Below are 20,924 nucleotides of genomic sequence, written 5' to 3'. Positions count from 1 at the left end.
AACCTTGGTCATAAAAATGTCATGGCGTCACCAAAAATAGTCATATTATCGAAAATTGTTACAACCAGAAAGCGTGCAAAATTGGCATGCCACAACGAAGGCTGAGGTTCAAGGGGGGTGGTGAAAAGTTCGCAGGCCCCTATCCCATGTATTCCTATGGCAGCGTGGCCTCGGAATTTTTCACCCCCACTCTTTGTACAATTTCATTTGTTGTTTTTAGGGCCACAGCATCATTACGAACAGCCCTGAGTGATTGCCAGGAAAGTTTTCAGACGTCCTAAATTATACTCGCCCTCGTAAGTATATAGTCCCTGAGCGGGTGCGTAAATAATGAGCAAGGTGTTTTGTGACCCGTCACAAGTTGCCGCTTCGTAATCTTCGTACGCTTTTTCACGTCACACTATAGTACTGCTGCCAAAGTCACTTTAGGAGCACTTTGAACTTGTTTTATCAAGGTCAGAAACTTTGAAAACGCTATCTTTTGTAGTTATTTTTATAGCGGTGGTGTTAGGGTTTTTCCGGGATATTTACAGCCGTGCTCTCACAATCGCAGAGTTAGCTGGTGTGCGTGATGATGATGATGATATGTGGGGTTTACCGTCTCAAAACCACCATATGATTATGAGACACGCCGTACTGGAGGGCTCCGGAAATTTTGACCCCGTGGGGTTCTGTAACGTGCACCCAAATTTGAGCAAATGGGCCTACAACATTTCCGCCTCCACCAGAAATGTAGCCGCCGCAACCGGGATTCGATCCCGCGACCTGCGGGTCAGCAGCCGAGTACCTTAGCCACTAAACTAACCTGTGTAACTGCGGTGGGGTAGCTGGTGTGTGTGTTCAAAACAATCGCGCATGGCTGTATGATGCTTAGCTTTTTCGCCAAGACCATCTACTTCGTTTTTCGGTCCTCGTTAATCTTTCACAAAATGTCTGATGTGCAAGGACATGCCCTGAATTGACGCGGCATGCACGTGCACATACAGGAGAACGACAGAAGCATGCGTCGGTGCGTTCAAAAAATTCAAAAAAGGTTAACGCCAACGCCTTCTGTAATATAAGCGTGAAGGTACAGTGTGAATTAGGGGCTTCAATGTTCGCACGCAATATGTCGGAGACTACGACATGCAACTAAAGATTTATCCTGACTATGCACGGTATAGACGGTATCGGTGTTTCAAAACAAACTGGCTCGCGTCGAACGGCCTAACCCAGCAGACTTCCGGTGCGGTACTTCCGGTAATGCTTTTTCAATGGTCGCAAAGATGTTTTCGTGTGGTATTTGAATTTGCTGCTATATTATTTTGGGCATAGTTTTAGTATGTCTTTGAAGCAACGTCTAGTGGCTACATGAAGGGGCTTGACGTAGCGCACGGGAGGTACAGGTGCGGCCACTGTTGCAAGTAACACGGCTCGCGTGGCCGATGGGCGCCGCGCAAAGTATCCGTTGGGATGTTTTGATGAGTGTGACGCCCTGCTCCGTGTTACCCCTGACAGTAGCCGCCCCTATACAAACATAAAATGCATAAACTGCAGGAAAAGCTTGTCAGGGAACCTAATTGGGCCAGTTGGTTCTCCATGTCGATAATGCGGATGCGCTTTAAAGACGCAGACAGAAAATTGACAGGGCACACCTGTCTTTTACCTCTGCACGTCTTCAAAGCGCATCCACATCGTCAGCAGGCAGGAGAAGAGTAGCCTGATGTAAGTTTGAGCTTTTGTACTAGAACTGAAAACCTTCTCTTGTCGAACAGTGAATATATTCGTGTTTTTGTCTAAGCACACAACCTAGGAAAAAAAAAAACGCTTGTTTCTGCACCTGTATCACACCGGTAGATCAAGGGCAATTGTAATCATTCGCTATCCTAAGTGTCCGTGCGACTGAGAAATTATAAAATGTACTGATAATGTGATGACGTGAGCTGCGGCTGGGTCACGCAAACTATAATGGTTTACTCACGAGTGAGTTATTCCTGAATCAAAATTTCAAGTCGAACCAACCTAAACCTACAGTCCGTGTCCACACCGAACGATAAATTAGCTAGAATGTGGCGATGTTCGTTAGCAGCAGAAAGATAGGCGATAAGTCATTTGCTCGCACAGATGTGAGCCCACTCACCAGCGTCGCATAAAAAAAATCAAATGTAACAACAATGAAACGTTGACATCTACGATGGTGTCCACATTTCAACACTGTGCGGCCATTCATGTTGAGCGTGCACGTGGCTACATTGTGTCTCATGTTGCTTTGAACAATGCACATCAATGATGTCGTTAAAGCTGTACGAGAAACACTTTGCGAACAATTTTTTGTGTTATATTTCACTTTTTACTAGCCCTTTCAGGCGTCAGTACGCTTATCTATGTTCCCGGTAACTGGGGGCCTTCGACTAGTATAATGTCTGAGTATCACCTCTGTGCCATTAGTCTGCGCAGCATTGCCTTTAATAAAATGGGCACAACAAACCTACGTGCTCTTAGTAGGAATCCAGTTTTCTCGCGTAAGTGCTGCAATGAAGGCGCCATTTCTATCGTCACCGGTCGCTAAACACAGCGTTTTGACTAACATATAAAACATGTGCAGTTTGCGGACTGCATCCTAGCCTGACGCAGTTGATCCCGAGCGGCCAGCGCTTCATTGGAAAATTTTTATCCGCCTAAAACACCAAAACGCTGCAAGGTCAGCAAGAAAGACTTCAGAACTGCGCAAAAACAAGCTAAATGAGCCGGAATTTTTCAGAGGTGCTTTTCTGGGGAACGCACAATGTTTCCGTTGACCGGCAGGCTATAGTGAAACCGTCTATGAGAAAAGCATTTGGTAGCGTGAGCTACACTGCATGGCCGAAGTTGAGCAGTTTCGTGTGGCATATTGTGACCCTTGCTCTGAGCGAGGAGCTGCGAACGCGCGCGCCTTGCTAGTCTGCGCATTCCAAAGGAGTGACTTCATATCCATGGAAGACGCATTGTGATGGTACCCCGTGGCTTGTGATACTCGATCCACGCTGCTCCCTTCTCTTTTGGTCGCATCTGTCACTGCACTAAGTGTAGTGGTGCGCTTGCCAATATGGTATAGCCATAGACAAGGAGAGAGAAATCGCTGCTCATTAGAGCAGAAGAGCGGAGAAGCTTAACTCATTGGATCCCAAAGTAGGTGCCTGGCAATTAGCGGCGGACAGTAGTTAGAGCGAAAAAAAAGAAGGCTAAATAGTCTACGAAGACACCGGAGCGAAAGAAGGAATGTCTAGCAAAGCGGCGTCACCAGGAGGCGGAGCGACGAGCCTGACCATCTCGGCAGCAGCAACAAAAAAGACCCCGTCGAGAACGCCAAGACTCGCCGATTACTTAGCGAAAGCGCCAGTGCGACTGAAACCGTCAAGACGGACTTCGTAAACAATCCATTTCTATATGCGAGCGACGTCTGTGAAAGCACACGAAAGACTTGACGCCGGTAAGTAGAGCCATGCGTGAAACGTTGAGTTTAGCGGCACCATCTTCGTTCACGCTACCTATATTCTGACTTAGCCGAGCTAAGCCTCTGCTAAATATTTTTTCTACATCATCATTCCGGTGAACTTCAGCCGCGGCGCGCATACTGCTGTTCACTTTGATGAGCTTCCTATTTTTCTGAAGTGAGGCTGCATTGACAGAAGCAGCTTGCCAGGTGCACGATTTTCAGGAAATCGCGCCTCGACTGCAACAAAAAACGAAGGTCTATTCATGTTATCTTATGCGTGGCTCTCTTTGCCCTACCCAGTTATGGTGATCGCAGCGATGAGGGCACTGATGGCGACATTTTTTGCAGCGCCACTTGGGCAGGGTCTGATGTCAAATGGTGTTGAAGAGCATTGAAACAATATCCAAAAGGCTAGCTTTTTGCTAACAGACTCATGAGTCGACTCACTCAGACTATATCGAGCTGGGAGTCTGAGTGAGCCAGGGTGAGTAATATATTGGTGCGTTTGGGTCCGAGTGAGTCCGATTGAAGAAACTTTTCGCGAGTGTGAATCTGAATCAGTGTGAAGCGCAAAATATATTTCATCTGTGTGCCTGAGTGAGCCCCACATGCTTTCCTGGCCTGTGGCTTCGCAGGAAAAATGAAGCACTGAACGCAATAGCAACAAATTAAAATGTTACGTGAATAAAGGCCACCATCCATCTCCTTTGGAATATATTTCGCGGCCTCACGCGTGGCTATAACTGACTAATTGTTGTGAAGATCAATGTACCGTGGTGCTGAGGGGAAGCCTCCATAATAAATGCAAAGCGAGCAATGCTAGGCGAACATTGGCATGGTTTGGGGCTGAAGATACTCCTCTTCGTTCTAACACCTGTATACATGCATATCCAACCTCAAGCTCGCTTCCTTCTTCAATACACCTCCACTCTACTGTACTCTGTTGTCCTTCCTTCTCATCCTCCTATCATTTTTCCGAACCAAAAATTCCCATTCTTACCCCTGGTTATGCTACAGCATACATGGTTACGTTATCTTTTATCCGCTCCTTTCTGTCCTCCTTGTAAGCAGCCTGGTAGTCGAATAGTGAAAAGCGTCTATTACTGAGGGAATGGTGATCGTAGATTAGCAGAGACATGATGCAGAAGTCATGCGTACATCATGCTTGATGCTTGACCTGATGACCTCACGCTGGTACAGCTCTTCTACATCTTCCCCTTTCTTGACCAATAACAAGCCTTATCTTTTGAGTTACGGGTACTGCCAAGGCTCGCGTCATTGACTTGAGCTGTGCGTGGAATTTGTGCAGGTTTTGAAGCTCCTCGTCAGGGTGGGGTAGTTGCCACTTGAGTTTGTAAGCTCTTGGCATGCTCTCTTGTGCGATAAATTGCCGTACTATCTTCAGTTTCCAAAATATCAGAGCGTGGTTCGTCGGCTGGACGCAGGAAGACCGCTGGTGACCAGGACCGCATTGTAGTATTATAGAGAGGGACCTCTAGCCACGTGACAATGGTGGTAGGTACCTCGCACTGCGGTTGTAGTAGATGGCCTGCTTTAGACATATGTCGCGCAGTTGTCCGTGGACCATGCCAGCGTGAAGAAATTTTGTTATTTCCACTTACTTAGCTAGAGGTATCATTACCTTATTGGTGCGGAGTAACAACCGTTTTGCTCATGTATCTCCTCTTGGTATGACCAGTACGCACGCACTTGATCAGGTACTTCTTGCTTCGTGGTCGTGTATTCTCCGCATAATCACAAAACATTCTTAAAGTGTTTTCTTCATTTGTTGCTGCAAGCAGGTCGTTCAGGCGCTACTCCAAACCTGAAAGACAATCAAGCAAATTTAGTTGAAAACGTTCTTTCTTCTTCCGTGTGTTCTTTGCTAAGCAATCGTTCAAAAAAACATTCAGCAAGAAACAACTCCTTTCCAAGTGTTCACGTCATGATTATAGGTTATCGCTGCAATTTCAAAAGCATGCGCGGCAGCAGTATCGGACACTGATGCAGAGGTTCGGAAAGTATGAAAAGTAAAAGTCAGTCATCTGTTTTGCCAACTGCGCCATGCTGACCAAAAAAATAGCCATGCAACTTTGCGCAATCGTACTCGATCGCAAAGGTTTCTTTCTCTATTTGTGTACATATATAACTTGGCTTTCTGTGAGAGATCTAAAAGAAAACAAAGTGAACTGGCCATATTGCACAGAAACAGCGTTCATTCCCATTGCCTTGCATTCCCCGAAAGTGCCGATCGTTTGCTAGAGTCGAAGTAGCTCAAGGTTGGTGCAGTTAGTAGAGATTGACGCAACTTGTGAAAGGTTTCTTCCTTATTTCCAGTCTAAGCCACGTGATACCTCTATAAGTGCGAATCGGGCAAGTTGAGACCGACATGTTGGGTCTGAAGCGCTGCACGATCAAGAGAAGCTTTTAGTTCTTTACTGCTCTAGGTGGGGCTGTTCCCAAAATTCATTCAACGCATTGTGGGCCCAACACCAGACCTTCATTGGTGAAGATACGGCTCAGATATACAGCGAACCTCGTCTTACAATAAAAGCATTTTTTTAATTGAGCCTTAGGTGATGATAGTGACATTCGAACAATAGCTGCTATAGGTTGTGCTCGTGCTCTTCTTTAATCTTCCTTCACTGCAGAGTGTCATCCATGACAACTGTGACACATGGTTGTCTTTCATACATACGATGCATCATGGCCTGAATTATCTCTGGTGGAGAAGTGATACTAAGGCATGCGTAAGAAGCGATAGTGGCCGTTAGTGCGCTCATTGTACCAAGCTTCGAACTTGATTCTGAAAGCTTTGTTTGCCAGAAACCAGAAACCTGATCGGCCCGAAGCCGCTTCAAATGTTGAAGAAAAATTAGCTCCAGCAAATCTTGGTGCTACGCCTACAAGATTCAGCATGGGGTAATTTTTACACAGTAGGCATATATATATATATATATATATATATATATATATATATATATATGTATGTATATATATATGTGTGTATATATATATGTATGTATATATATATATATATATATATATACATATATATATATATATATATATCACCAGAAGAAGCAAACGAAAAACGATGCTTTATTGCCAACGTTACGGCCGGGGACCGGCCTTCGTCAGGGCATACGTGCATATTACACTAACACGCACTTCTTAAAGACATAGCATGGGGGCCCCCAATTGTGAATCATCACTCTTAGCAATATTGACATACATGTTAACAAAAAGATATTCAGACATGCGCAGCATTTTGTTGATAGCGGAGCAGCAGCGCGCTATACAGAATATGGTAAGGCAAGGTGACTTGAAAGCGTAGATACAAATAATATGATGGACACTTGTGATATCGCAACATTTGTGAATGAACAAAAAAAGGCAATGCCTTGGTAAGTTACGTTCGTTGTCAGTGAAATATACATGAGCATAATATCACCATTGATGTCACAAATGTGGTAACAGAGTATGCATGCATTCTGGTCAACTAACTAGTGTGTCAACAATGACACCGCAACGTAATCACGGCAGTGGACAAACGTGTATGTGGGCTACGGCGGTTGATTTATCTGATTTGCCGGTAAAAACGTAAGCCTCCCTGGGTTTTCGTTTATTCCAGACGCTATGGCGTTAAATTTATGAATAAGAAAAGATTCACGAACTTCTCTTTCGTAGTGCGATTTGAAACCAGATTCGAGTATTGTGGCAGTTATGTTGTCGAAAGAGTGGCCTGGGGTAGCGAGATATATATATATATATATATATATATATATATATATATATATATATATATATATATATATATATATATGTGTGTGTGTGTGTGTGTGTGTGTGTGTGTGTGTGTGTGTGTGTGTGTGTTTACGAATGTACAGGAGTTTCAACAAACCTGAACTTTGTCCTTCTTTTCATAGTAACCCTGTTTCTATAGATAACTCAGTTGGCTCAATTGCCTGCATCATAGCCCCTTGGTATCCCATTCGGCGTCGTTATTCTTTTACCTTGTCTTGAAGGGCTGCCGGGACTCTCTTTGCGGGAATGATGATACTCATGGTACCAGGCTTGAGCTTCATACTGCATTTCACGCATTTTAGCAATTCTCAATCCTGAGAACACATTATTATTAAGTTGTACTCCCGAGTAAAGCTCACCAGCATGATTGTTATGTATGCAACATATAAAATTGAGGCGCTTTACCACAGATGAACCCAACGTGATGGGTACGTCCTGTTCCACTGCAAAATAGAATTCTTCATGCATCCGTGAATACGACCACAAACGCAGACATATTCTACTTTAGGCAGAAGTCTTGTTTTCGAAAAACAGTGTCTATGTCAAATCAAAAGCTTGCTGTGACTTGTCTGGTAGCTTCTTAACGTCGTTTTAAGAAATCACGCAGCAGGTGGCGCTCCTTTTCAATTTGCACGTGAACGCTTTCCCTTATGTGTTAACGACCACACTGCAGTGGCATGCTGCTACTGTGGTGACTGCCAGAGCTTGCAAAAAGAAGTTTAGTTGTCCTCAGCATCTACTTGGCACATCTATTTCCTTCTTAGACCTTTCGGTCTTCGTTACGGTGCGATCTTCACTGCGGCTTAAATCGATTTGCGCATGCCTGCGCGAAATGATTTAGGCCACAATACTTTTTTTTCATGATTTTACTATTTTTGGGCAAGTTTCACCACGACAATTAGAATAACCGCCCCGTGCGCTGGGCTCGTTTGGTTCGTGTGGCAATTACGCAGATGGCTTCATTCTGTGACAGCACTGCCACTTCAATGATCTGGCGAAACTACTTGAAGCTTTGAATAATACGGTGAATTTTCCCAGTTTTCTGCAACTAGCGGCTGTTGCATGCTTTTAGCCCTGCATGGGCAGAATTTTTTGGTTGCAAATGAAATGTTCTTCTAAACTTTATAATGACAATTATTCACTCAAATTCTGACCTCTGTCAGCCAATAGTTAAAGAATTCATTTTGTTTCTGGTTTCTCAAGTTGAAGTCAACTTCATTGATGGTTAGGTAGTCGCAGGTTTATATAAATCTCAGAACTTGAGCCGCAGTACATTGATGTCACTGTTATGCACCTCCTCTTCAAACTAGAAAGCATTTACGCCTTTATGTCATCTTCCCCCACAATTGCGAGTAATGCAGCTGCTTACACTTTTTTTCACCAGCTTTGTAAACTCAGTAGTGGTTCGAAACATATCAAACTCACTTTTATATGTGGTCCATCCTAACTATTCTTCTGAATGCATCCAAAGGCTTCAGAGGAGTAAGCAGTGTCAACGGAATCGACATGGCGTACGGACACCATTGCCACAATTTAAGCAGGTTGGCAGTCGAACACTGAAAAGCGTTTATGTCTGAGGGAACGCTAATGCTATATCAGCAGAGATGTGACGCAGAGACCACGTGTACATCGTGCTTGATGCTTGGCCTGGCAACAACACGCTGGAGCAGCTCTGCTGCTCTTCTCACCCTCACTTCCACTTTTATTATCCACATCTTACTACGCTATGTTGTACATGTCTATCCTTTCCTTTATTCTCTCTTCTCTTCCTCACCTTTGCATCATTTCTCCCCACCTTGGCTTATTTTTTCTACCCTCCTGCTATGCTACACTTAAATGGCTATGCAACGCTCCTCTCTACCCCCCTCTTCATCTTTGTTAGGCTCCAGAGGATACTTTAGTAGAGAATCTTTTTGCGCTTGTTCGTTCATATAGGCTCACGGGATAAATTTAAACTGGCGCGAAAACAACACGTAAGAACAACAGCACGCACAAACCAAGTGCTTCACGAGGGTGCGTGTGCCTATACTTTAACGTGTTTTATTAGCTCAGTTTAAACTTCTATACTGAACTTATCAACAAACTACCCCAACAACATACCGTACATGCGCGCTTCGTGTGTGCGCATATGCCTATGTTCATAGGTACTGTATTTTTCACGCAGTTGAAATTTCTCTTGTGGACAACGACAGTGCCCGGCCCCGCCGCAATGGTTTAGTGGCTAAGGTACTCGGCTGCTGACCCGCAGGTCGTGGGTTCGATTCCCGGCTGCGGTGGCTGCATTTCCGATGAAGGCAGAAATGTTGGAGGCCCGTGTACTCAGATTTGTGTGCACGTTAAAGAACCCCAGGTGGTCAAAATTTCCGGAGCCCTCCACTACGGCGTCTCTCATAATCAAATGGTGGTTTTGAGACGTTAAACCCCACAAATCAACGATAGTGCCCGTTTGAGTTCACCTTCACCAGCTCCGCCATAAAACGCTGTTCTAATGGAATTCAACCATTCCATGGAGTGAAGTGGTCCTCCTGCGCTTCATTGTCCTAACGCGAAGTGGCGATAGCGCAGCAAGTAGAAGGATATACGAACCTTCTGCGGATGTCTGCCGACGAAGCGGGTGCGCCAGCTTTCGAGACCATGCCCGTATGATCAAAGTTCACCCTTGCAGCTCGGGCAACACTTCTTTTATTTTGGTAGTATTTCTTTAGGAAAGAGAAAAAATAATCTTGACATTGGTCCTAGAACGCGGCAACCCGAGCGATCATTGATCTTGCTAGCCTCTCCGGCAAAATTATCTTCTGAAGCAATGTGCAGTATATACACTAAAGGTAATGAACGCTAGTTGTCCACTCAGGAAGCCTGAAGGAACATGAACTACTCCTTTCAAGCCGCTTGAGAGGACACCGGTGTGCAATGCGCTTTCGATGTGAATGCGTACAATTGCACACACCACTCCCATGTGAATAGGGGAAACGTTACGATTATTCGGTGAATATTTTTGAGTTAAAAGGGGGTACATTTATTCTTGGAGAAGTAAACAGCGTATCAGGGGCTGCATACTGACCCACTACGTCTGGACGCTATGTTTACTTTGGAAGACGAGCAACCATAAAAAGTGAAGTAAAGTGTGGGATTTGACTAGTTGGTAATCCAATATTAAACTTCTCAGCACGTAAAACTACGGACAACTAACACAAGAGACAAGGACGAGCACAGACTTTCAACTGATTTGTTACTTCTACGACGCACAGATATATGTTACAAAAAAGATGATAAAATCACTTGCTGAAGTAAAAAAAAACAAAAAAGCAAAAAATACAGAGGACAAAAAACACAAAACCAAACATTCAAAAGAGACTGAAAGAAACCATGTGTTCATCCAGGAACCTCACGTGCCAAATTTAAAAACGCCATTTCTTTTTCAGATAACGCTACTGATGGTTTGCTGATGCAGCTACCCGAGCGATTGCTGCAGCTTCGATTACAAGTCTTGTGCCTTCGTTCGGGTGGGACGCGAGAACCCTTGTCTTGTCGAACAAGGGCTGGCACCCACATTCGGAACAATGAGCGGCCAAAAAACCGTCCCGTCCTGCACTCATCACTTTCTGGCAATATTTCCGAAATCTTACATTACGGAACCTGCCTGACTGACCAACGTACTCAAGTCCACAAGACAGAGGTACGCCATAAACAATCCCTGTTGCACACTCAACAAACATTTTTTGGTTCCTAATCTTGCAGCTGCTCGCGGTGTTTCCTACGGGACTAGTTCGGACAGATAACTGAGACGATTTATTCGGTGTGGAAAAAAAACACTGACAGGCCCGCTCGTTGGCCAATTTTCTTGAGTTTAAGCGAGATACCATGCAGATACGGTATCACCACCACCCTCTTGGGAGTTGCTTCTTGTAAAGCGTCCCCATCGTTACCTACTTTTGACTGTTTTGAGTTTAGTTCAGCAAGTCAAATCAGAGAGAGAAAAGCAAACGAAAGGTAGGGAGCTTAACTAGGTTGCACCCGGTTTTCTACCATACACGGGGAAGGAGTAAATTGGGAGGAAAAAAAGAGAAAAAGAAAGAAAGAGAGGCAAAGTAAAACGATTACACGCACAGTAGCGCATGAGTAACCGCAGGGACTATTTTCTGGCATGTTAGCTGGCATTCACTTCGGCTTTGTAGCTTTCACAGTGGTGCTAAGAAATGTTATCGTCGAGTATAGTGCTTTCGTAAGGCCACTCACATTAAGCGATATTGAGAATTTCATCAGATGATCTATCGTAAACAATATTCAACAATGAGCACCATTTTCAAGCGAAGCCTTCAGCTTCATGGACTCATGGAGAGAGAGCAAGTAAGAAACCGAAAGGCAGGGAGGCTAACCACGTGAGCGTCCGGTTCGCCACCCTGAATTTTGCAATAATATTACGCACATTCGTTTCTATACTGGGAGGATGAATTTTTCATATTTTTTGATGTCCTTGTGTGCTTAAGCACCTACATTGATTCATCTCTTCAAGTCCCACAACTAGGTCGCTACTGTATTACTAAAACAATTTTGTTCCTTCTTTTTAACTGTATCATCCTTTCTTAACGAAGCATTTCTTCGTTATGTTCACAAAAGCGCTCACCTGATCCGCGTCCGATAAACTCGTGTCCCGAAAGCACGTGAACTCTCCCAAGAGTGACGCTGGCGCCAATGACTGCCGCTGCAACCAGTTGGCTGGTCAAATCCCAAAGTGGAGCGGGCCGCTGTCCACCGAATTTGTTGGTTTTCAACGAAATTCGGCCACAGTACTTTGCGGCACCCTTCCCTAGCCAGAAGAAAAGCTTTATCATGTTCATGTTGTTAGAGTTGCTGATGTATTTTTTGCACTTTTTTGTCCTGCGCACTAAGTCATTCGTTGTCGCAAAGCTTCCTTTAGAGCGAGAACATTGAGGATATGTGTTAAACTATACTCCTTGATTTGGTGGTCTTCATGCTAGTCTACGTACTTCCCTGCAGAGAAAAATTCATCAGTTCTGCTCCAGTGTCGATCGCTCTCGAATCAAGTGGAATTCGGGACGCTGTATGCACGACATTATGTGCTGTACGATCCGCATATATATGTTTTAATGTGCTCTCTTTCCTCAAAGTATACCGAATTAGTAAGTATGTCGCTTTTAATGAAGGCAGTTTTGATTTAAACAAATTATCTGGTACTAAGAGAAGGATAGTTGTATGGTGACTTTAAGGACATGGAACGTGTATGGGCCACAACTGTTATGAGGGAACAATTCTGCATTGTTTTATAACTTCGTACACAGTCTCCAAACAGCTCGGGTGTGAAGCGTTGGCTAAAAGCAAATGGGAAAGACGTCTCTTGGCTGAGCTGAAGTAGGAATGACGTCTTCAGAAACCTTAGTCTTTTTGCTTTTTGTTAGTTTAACCTTGCGAGCAATCCAGGACATCGAGCATGTATGTACCATTTAAAGCAGACCCCTTTCACGGCACAAATGACGCCTTTCTTCGCGTCAGGGCTGCTTTGGTGAGGCCATGCGTTCTGTCGTCATCACTAAACCTGCTGTGCTGCTCAGAAGACACTTCTCGGCGGGATTCAGAAGCGGGGGAAAGAATTCAATGGGCGCTCGTTGGGGCGCTGGCAGAAGGACAACACGCGGAGTGCTAATTCTGGTACCGCCTTTTGTAATGCCTTCATTTTTTATTTATTTCTATTTTTCTTGCAATAGTACGCGCCGAAATGGAAGCACTTGTGCCTATGACGTAATGCCAACACGTACTATTTTTCGGTGAAGGGCGTGAACGCCTGCAACTTCTGCTTCGGCCACACGAGATAATGCCTTACCTCCTCGTTGTCGATTCTCGTAACTAAGCCCACTGCCACTTTCTCGATCTGGCGTTTTTTCACCTGCACATGTTCCTCAGAAGGAGGTTTTACGTAACATCCACCCAATTTTAACTATGTATACGACTGATAAAGAGCGAATCCTCCTCTTTTTTTTTGCTTGTGCAGCATGCTATGCACGTTTTTGCCCTTTCTGAGGTGAGGATGATATGCGCCATACAGAATGAATACGAAAGACGTCTCGTATATACAGCTGACTGCGCAAACAGTGCGTCCTAGAGATGGGTACAGGGAAATTGAGCCCTTACTTGGCGCGATTCTTGGAGCGATGGGAGGACAAGGACGCTTTTTATGCGATCGAGTATATTGCAGGCGTGGCTATAGATGGCACGCAGCATATTTATTGGAGCGTGCTGCGTGGGTGCTACTTCGCGCGTTCGGAAGAGGGCTGCCCACTGTTGAAGGGAAACTCAAAACGCCCATTCAATGAAATGCGAATTCAACATTTTGTCCCCCTCTGTGGAAATTCATTCGGCTAAGTAGGATACTTGAGGTGGGTGTTTTTTACGAAGTATTATTGTACAGTTTCTGGATTTCAATAATTTAACACGAGAATGCTAGAGAGCTCGTTTCGCAGAAATTCAAGTGTCAGTGTAGGTGCCATTGCCTGTGAGCGCAAAATTAAGGCTCCGTGAGCAGAAACTCGACATAGATGAAAATAAATAACAAGGGTGTTTGGTTCGAGCGAAAGTTAGACCCCGGTCTTCTGCGTGCCAAACAGGTGTTCTACCACAGAAGCAGGCCTTTGATTGCAAATCTTCCAGAAAAAAAACTATCAATACCATGCAGTACGAGGAGCCTTCTCAATGCATGTAATGTTGTGCTGCAGAAGCGTAGAATTGCACAAAATGTCGATACATGTGAAACGCACCACAAGTGGATGGTTTGACGGGGCCTCTAAACAGTTTTCAAGACATCATTGTTTGGTAATCCTGTTTGCGCAGACTGAAAGCTGAAGAGATTAGTTTGGCAAGAACGACAGTGAAAGGGGCACGCAGTACGAAGTTGTTAAGCTAGAAAGTGGAAAAAATAATAAAAAGGATGCCTTTCATCAACACAATCTTCGAGGAGTCAGCTGCCCACATTTATTAGCCACTGACGTTGCAACACGTCGCCAATGGGATGAGCTGAAAGCTCCTTCGCGCCGTACGGGAAGTTTTCATGACAATTTACCCGTTCTTAACAGCGTGTTGCTTACGCCGTTGCGATGGTAAGACAACGGGGAGGCTGAAAGAGGGAGCCACACGTGCGAAACGAGGCATCTCACAAAAGTCTGTATAATGATTCGTAATTTTACGTACTTTTATTTATTTATTTATTTATTAAACATACACGAAGAATTCTGTACATATCCCAGGGTTTTATGTGAGGAGTTATCATGGCGTCTATATTAACACTATTACATACTTACCTTCATTTATTTCAAACAATGGCCCCTATAGCATTCCCCGCGCGATTTCTATAGAGCCGTAGTGTTCGGGGAGCGCATCCTTGGCCCGGCGCTGCAGTATTCAAACTGAAAAAGTCCATTAACGTTGGTACATTTGGCATTCTGTGAAAAAGCGTATTAAAGAAAAAAATGAAACCTCGTGATGATCACTTTTTTTTATGCAAGACTGCAATTTCTTTCAACGTCAGCTTTATTCAATGACAGCCAGCACTCTGCTCTGTAATTTCCACCACCAATAGTTATGCTTAGTGCTACTCCCTACTGGTGCGGCCGATAGCAAGGTATGCTGTTGGAAAAAATTCTTGTACGGTCCCTTTAAAAACCCTTCCATTACAAAGCGCTCACATAAGTTCATCACGAGGAGCAGCAAAAGCACTGACAAAGTTCTCAGCTACGTAGGTGAACGTGTTGCCTTACTGAGTACCTCTCTGTCTCGCAGAAACAAGCATTTATGGCGTAGTGGCCACTTAGTACAGTACTTCCAGTAGGCATTCCATAACAGATGTACACGGCCTATGCAACTCGCCCAGACGTTCCTTTCCCAACAGCACGGTTGAGCTGTCCACCGAGAAGCGAAGGAAGGTGATCACGCTTTCGTTTCCTACTCTTGAGGCGACGCTCAGGCGACCTCCAGCTTTTTGTGAACGCTTTTGCTCTCTAACAATAGAACATTCTGAGGGTTCCCTTACAAAGCATGCTTGCTTTGCAAACGTTTGCGTTGTAATGGGCTCTCTTTCGCTGAAAGTAGGGGGTCGGCGAGCTTTTGAGGTGGAGAGCCGAGTTGCATAAAGCCGACACAGGGGGTGCCCAACATTGATTCAAGGGGAGGGGGTAGGGGATGCAGGCGAAGCAATAAAGTTAGGCGAATAGACAATAACGAAGAGAACTTAAGTAAAGCTTGTTTATTTTGAGCACATATTTTTGAAGGTCGCAATTTAGAAGGCATAGGTAGTAATTTGAAGTGCAAGCGATCTTTGTTTTTGTCCGACCCCTTTTGAGGCCAAAACCATCATTTTGTCCTTGAGATAAGAAATGACAAGGGAAAGGGAAAGGGGGGAGGAAGTTCACTCAAACAGCAAGCCTGCCTCGCCATTTGACGTTTGATGTTCTCAGGCAGCCGTGTGCGGCTGTTTGCTTCGCGCACATCAGCCGTTCTTCACTGTTCAAAAAAATGAGTCCGTGACCCATTTTTGTGCCATTTGCCGTTTACCGGAGAGTGGTTTAGCCAATCACTGATGGAGGAGCGACATGGCTGGGCCACGTCATCTGCTTTCGCCGCTCCGCACTGTCTGCGTCTGCCGCGGGACACTTCGAGCTGCTTGCTTCTTGCTCCACGGTTTTCACGATATGTCATACGTGTTGTTCGCAAACTGCGTGCCAGCAGTGAATAGAGCATTTTCGCCTGTCCCGTATTTAAAAAAAAGCGCGCAGCAATTAAAAATGACGTCCCCAAAGCAGGCGTTTCGATAAGTGACGCCAGCTATCCAGCATTAGGAACAACAAACAAACGTGCAATGTATGCCCTCCGAGATTTGGGAAGGCTTGCCTAGTCCTAGAACTTCAATTATTTCAGTATATGGTTCTCAAAAACGGTGCCGAGTCAATTCGAGTACTGCGTTGTCGACGCTAAAGGACATGAGTCTAAAGCGAATGGGAGCATCAATTCGGAGCTTACGAGATACAGGGCACACGGCGGCAGCTTGATGGATTCGAGGCGGTCGACAATAGCATTAGAAAGGGCAGCCATGTTTTTCGGATGTTGAAATGCCTCGCCGGCGAAGCTTGGCTTGCACGTTGAACAGCTTTCCCGCGGATGGCGGCAGCCGACGGTTTGCGGTACTGCACCGTTACGGCAGGCTTTCCACTAGTGTGAACCGGCCCTAATTGATTCTCGCGGGCCGCAGGTTGCCAACCGCTGTCCTGAAGCAAGTGTTCTGTGCTCGACACACTCATTTCTTGTTCTTATATTTTCTTCCTCAGTGGCACACTTTAGCGCAGTAGTTGTTCAGATTACATTGTTTTGTGACTGCTCTCTATAATATAGAGACTTTGTTCAAAAACTTTAGTCTGTAAGACCATTTTCTTCCAGCTTTGAATTGGCTGCTTTTAAAATATAGTAGTTTGTACACCTTGCATCCTGCAAAAATTTAATCAACGTGTTTAGTTCCCGGCATTGAACATCGTTTTGTTTTCTTTACTCGCCTACTGTTCAGGGCTGCGCATCATACCTTCCATTCTTTTCTCCTCTAGTTGGCAGCCAGAAACTGAGAGGGTCTTTTACGCAATCATCTGAGACAACTGGAAGGCGGAAGCCGTGTTCTTCTTTAGTTCTCAGTCGATTGAGCCTCCCCCTCTCTTTTATTTATATCCGGAAGCTTCCTGCACATGACATGATTTTGCACAGTCTTCCTGATCAGCTCACCTTCGATCAAATAGCGTTGTTTTGTCATTGTCATGCGAACGTGTGGTTTCAAGGTATGTATGGCTGGGAGCAAGAACGATCCCAAAAAACGACGAGGCTCTTCGCAGGTTTAGAAACAACACTTTAAACACACACAAAACACATACACTAAAGCAAGCTGTACAAACACATCGAAAGAATAAACTAGCGAATTTGCTAGTTTAGTGACATTCACAAAGGTCATGTACTGTGGCCAATCACAGGATCACACGCTTGCATGTCCATCTGGTTCGGCGGGTCGTAGGGCTGAGGCACAACGTCAAATTGAGGTGCTCAGAGAGTAAAGGGCCGCTTCGGAGAACTTGGCACAGGTCGGTGGGAACTGGCGATGAAGATTTGTGGTTGCTGCTGCGAAGCGTTTAGAGACGGAGGAAGGTGGCAGCTACGCGACGTCCTCCGCCTCAACTCGTGGACCGTAACACTGAAGTATCACACTAGGCTCTGGCCATCTGATACTCTCGAAGAACTCGCGCTGTTTGCCCCTTCCTTTTCTTTTTGTTACACTTGCCTCCTCGTGCCCATGCCTCTTTAGCGCGTGCCTCAGCATTCTTATCATCTTCTTCCTTCGTCGCACACACTGGCGCGCCCATTCATTGGCACGCACACTTTAGGGATGACGTCAGCGTCAGCGCAATCGCGTATCAAGGCGTCAAAGTGACTCCCAAATTGTGGTGATCTGTGGCACTATGATGACGTCGACTACACACACACACACACACACACACACACACACACACACACACACACACACACACACACACACACACACACACACACACACACACACACACACACACACACACACACACACACGCGCGCGCGCGCACACGCGCACACACGCACACACGCACACACGCACACGCACACGCACACGCACACACACACACACACGCACACACACACACACACACACACACGCACACATTATGTCTGTGACGCTAGATGCGGGAGACCTGGCCTGGCTCATACGCCATGTTTATTTCACTGTCACCTCTTCATCATCTAGTTCTCCTAACCATCCCCGCCTTCTTACGTCACAAGATTCCCCCTCCCCCCGAAAGAAGTCGCGTCAGACACAGAAACAAAAATTGAACATGCACGGCTTAGAAGTGAACACTTTCAAAAAGGGAAGATCATTCCATGTCCCAGGAAGTTCCCGTAAACACACTATAGCTTCATAGGGGAGTGCAGCAGTCCGATAAGTGCTAGAGTTCTGGTGGGTGTGACTGACTGTTGCATACTGAAAAACACAAGTACACCTTGAACGTGGAAACCGCAGATAAAACTGCTTATATTCTTGCGAGGGATGAACGTGGTGGTGTGAAGGCTTTAGAGCACCAGCAGCATGATTATCGTAGGTGTCGTGCTCTTTGCCTTGATTGGTACACCTACAGCGCGACCCATCTGCGTGTTTCTTGACCAAAACTGATGTGGTGATTTTTGCGTGCTTACGGAATACAGGGTGTGGTTTTGCGCCTTCTTCGTCGCTTAGTGTCCTGCTTGTTGTCTCAATAGCTTTGATTGTAGACTGAGTCTTTATCTCTTCTGGAAAAAACTTGGCGATGTACCTTTTTGCGAAAATGTCTTGAATTAGATGACTTGTTTGTCTTAAGCGAGACATATCAAATTTGTCGTCACTTCACTTGACCCACTCTTAGACGCCTTTGTTTAATGCTTGAGTGTTTTTCCAAAGATGTTTGTGTTCATCTTTGTCCTTGTTGGTGTAGCCCTTGGAGATTCTCTTGTTCTTGGGCTTGTTTTTGCTGGCATTGATGGTGTCGCTGCGGAAAGAGCTGAGGTGGCAGCCATTTTTGACCATGGCCCTAATTTTCTGGGCAACTTGATGTGGTGTCCAATAGGCAGATGGTAGTCTGTGGACTGTTAAGCTGCATTTCGGTTATTGAAGGTTGTGCGCTAGAATTTACTGGAGGATCTGCGGAAGCTCCTGTGACGCCGTTCCTAATAGACGCTTCTGGCTCTCGGCAACGTGTGAGATTTGACGCTTCCAAGCGTCCTGTGTTGTTGAGACTCACAGGTGTGCGTGCACTGAATAGTGACACCGCAGCAGGCGTGGTTTGGTCAGATTTAAGTCGGAAATGTTCGTCTTTCTGTGTAACTAACAAGCTAAGCTGTTCTGACGCATGCATATGTACAGAAGGTCCAAGGCCTGGCTGAGTATCTTCCGAGTTTCTCACCTCTATATCAACCGTAGCGAGCATGCGAGATGTGAGGCGAGCGTTGTGAGCAACTGAAGAGCCAAGCAAAGGAAAAGCAGGAGGTGGTTAAAGTGCGCGAGACAGAGAGTACAGTGCACAGGGTGTCTTCCTAACGTGAGTGCTACGGTGCAGTGATGACGTAAAGGTTGGTTTTCGATCAAGCAGTAGCAAAACGTGGTGCGGTGGAGGGTGCACTCTTCCTGCAAACAGATCTGGCCACCTTTCAGTGAGAGGGTGCTTTAATTGGTCTTGTTTCAAAGGCCGATTCATTCTTGGTGTCCCCATGCGTGAGCAGTGCTTTTGACTGTGGTGACCGAGTAGAATTGTTTCCAGAAGGTTGGCAATAAGAAAGTCTTATCATAGTCGTGAAAACAGGCGATCATCTCTCCTCTGATCTTTTGCCACCATTCGTCGTTTCTGTATATGTGTCTCAAGTAAAACCTGAAAGCCTCCCGTTCCATCATCTGCATCATCTCCCGTTCCGACCTTGATGCAGCGGTAGCGTGGAGTTCGAACAGTTGGAATCAGTCCTGCACGTGTCCATCGTCCGCTGCTCCGGTGTACTTGGGGATGTCTAGGTCGGCCGATGGTTATGTCACGGTGCTGGTCGTTGTTGGGCACTTGGCGATGATGCACAACAGCGACAGTCAATGCGGGGACCGACTCTCTGCACGAGCTGCTCTTCTTTTTACGAAAAAGGCGACCCACTAGAAGGCTCTAGAGAGAACGACCCACTGTTCGAAGGCTTCGCCACAACTACCCCGGGTAGAAAGCGGGAGCCGCCTGGTGACCTAACAGCTTGTTAGTATGAGCGGGTCGTGGTAGGTTTTGAGGTGCTCCACGTTGACAATGTCGTGCCCTCGACGGCACATGTCCGAAGATAATTCGATGGGTTCGATCAAGTGATTTACTGGGGAAGTGCGTTCGATAACACGGTAGGGGCCTTTGTATTTGGGCAACAGTTTTGAAGATAGGCCAGTTTCAGATTTGGGTGCACGTTAAAGAACCCCAGGTGGTCAAAATTTCCGGAGTCCTTCACTACGGCGTCTCTCATAATCATATGGTGGTTTTGGGACGTTAAACCTCACATATCAATCAAATCAAGATAGGCCAGTTGCAGTGGTAGGGACCGATAGCCAGACGAGCGCTCCAGGGAGGAACGTTGGCACAGTAGTGCTGGTGTCAGCGCGAATGCCCTTTTTCCGCTTTTGATCATGCGCCGTAAAGGTCTTTGCAAGCTCTCGACACTCTTCAGCAAGCTTGGCTGTAGCAGAAATAGGCGCCCACTCGGACGGATCTGGCTTGCACGGAAGTATCGTGTTGATGGTGTGCGACGGGTGCCTTCCATATAATAAAAAGAAAGGTGAAAAGCCAGTAGTGCTCTGAGGGGCGGTAATATATGCGTAAGTCACGAAGGGTACAATGGTATCCCAATTTGTGTGATCGGCGGTGACGTACTTGGAGAGCATGTCACCGAGCGTACGGTTGAAACGTTCGGTGAGGCCATTCGTCTGCGGGTGGTAAGCAGCAGTTTTGTGGTGAACAACGTTGCACTCTTTGAAAATGGCTTCGACGACTTCAGACAGTAAGACGCGGCCTCGATCACTGAGCAGTTCCTGAGGTGGACCGTGTCGTAG

General features: G+C 45.7%; 1 long non-coding RNA gene across 1 annotated transcript in view; it reads left to right on the top strand.

Annotated features, from left to right (window-relative positions):
• Positions 1-10,694: 10,694 nt before the first annotated feature.
• Positions 10,695-20,924, top strand: part of LOC142776284 (uncharacterized) — an 89,911-nt gene continuing 79,681 nt past the window's right edge. The window contains exon 1 of the long non-coding RNA XR_012887420.1: positions 10,695-10,937. This is a non-coding gene — a long non-coding RNA (uncharacterized LOC142776284). The remainder of the gene's footprint in view (positions 10,938-20,924) is intronic.

The sequence above is a fragment of the Rhipicephalus microplus genome, chromosome X (genome assembly GCF_043290135.1).
Source record: "Rhipicephalus microplus isolate Deutch F79 chromosome X, USDA_Rmic, whole genome shotgun sequence".
Lineage (NCBI taxonomy): Eukaryota > Metazoa > Arthropoda > Arachnida > Ixodida > Ixodidae > Rhipicephalus > Rhipicephalus microplus.
The sequence above is the reverse complement of the archived record's forward strand: the minus strand, read 5'-3'. Positions and strand labels throughout refer to the sequence as shown.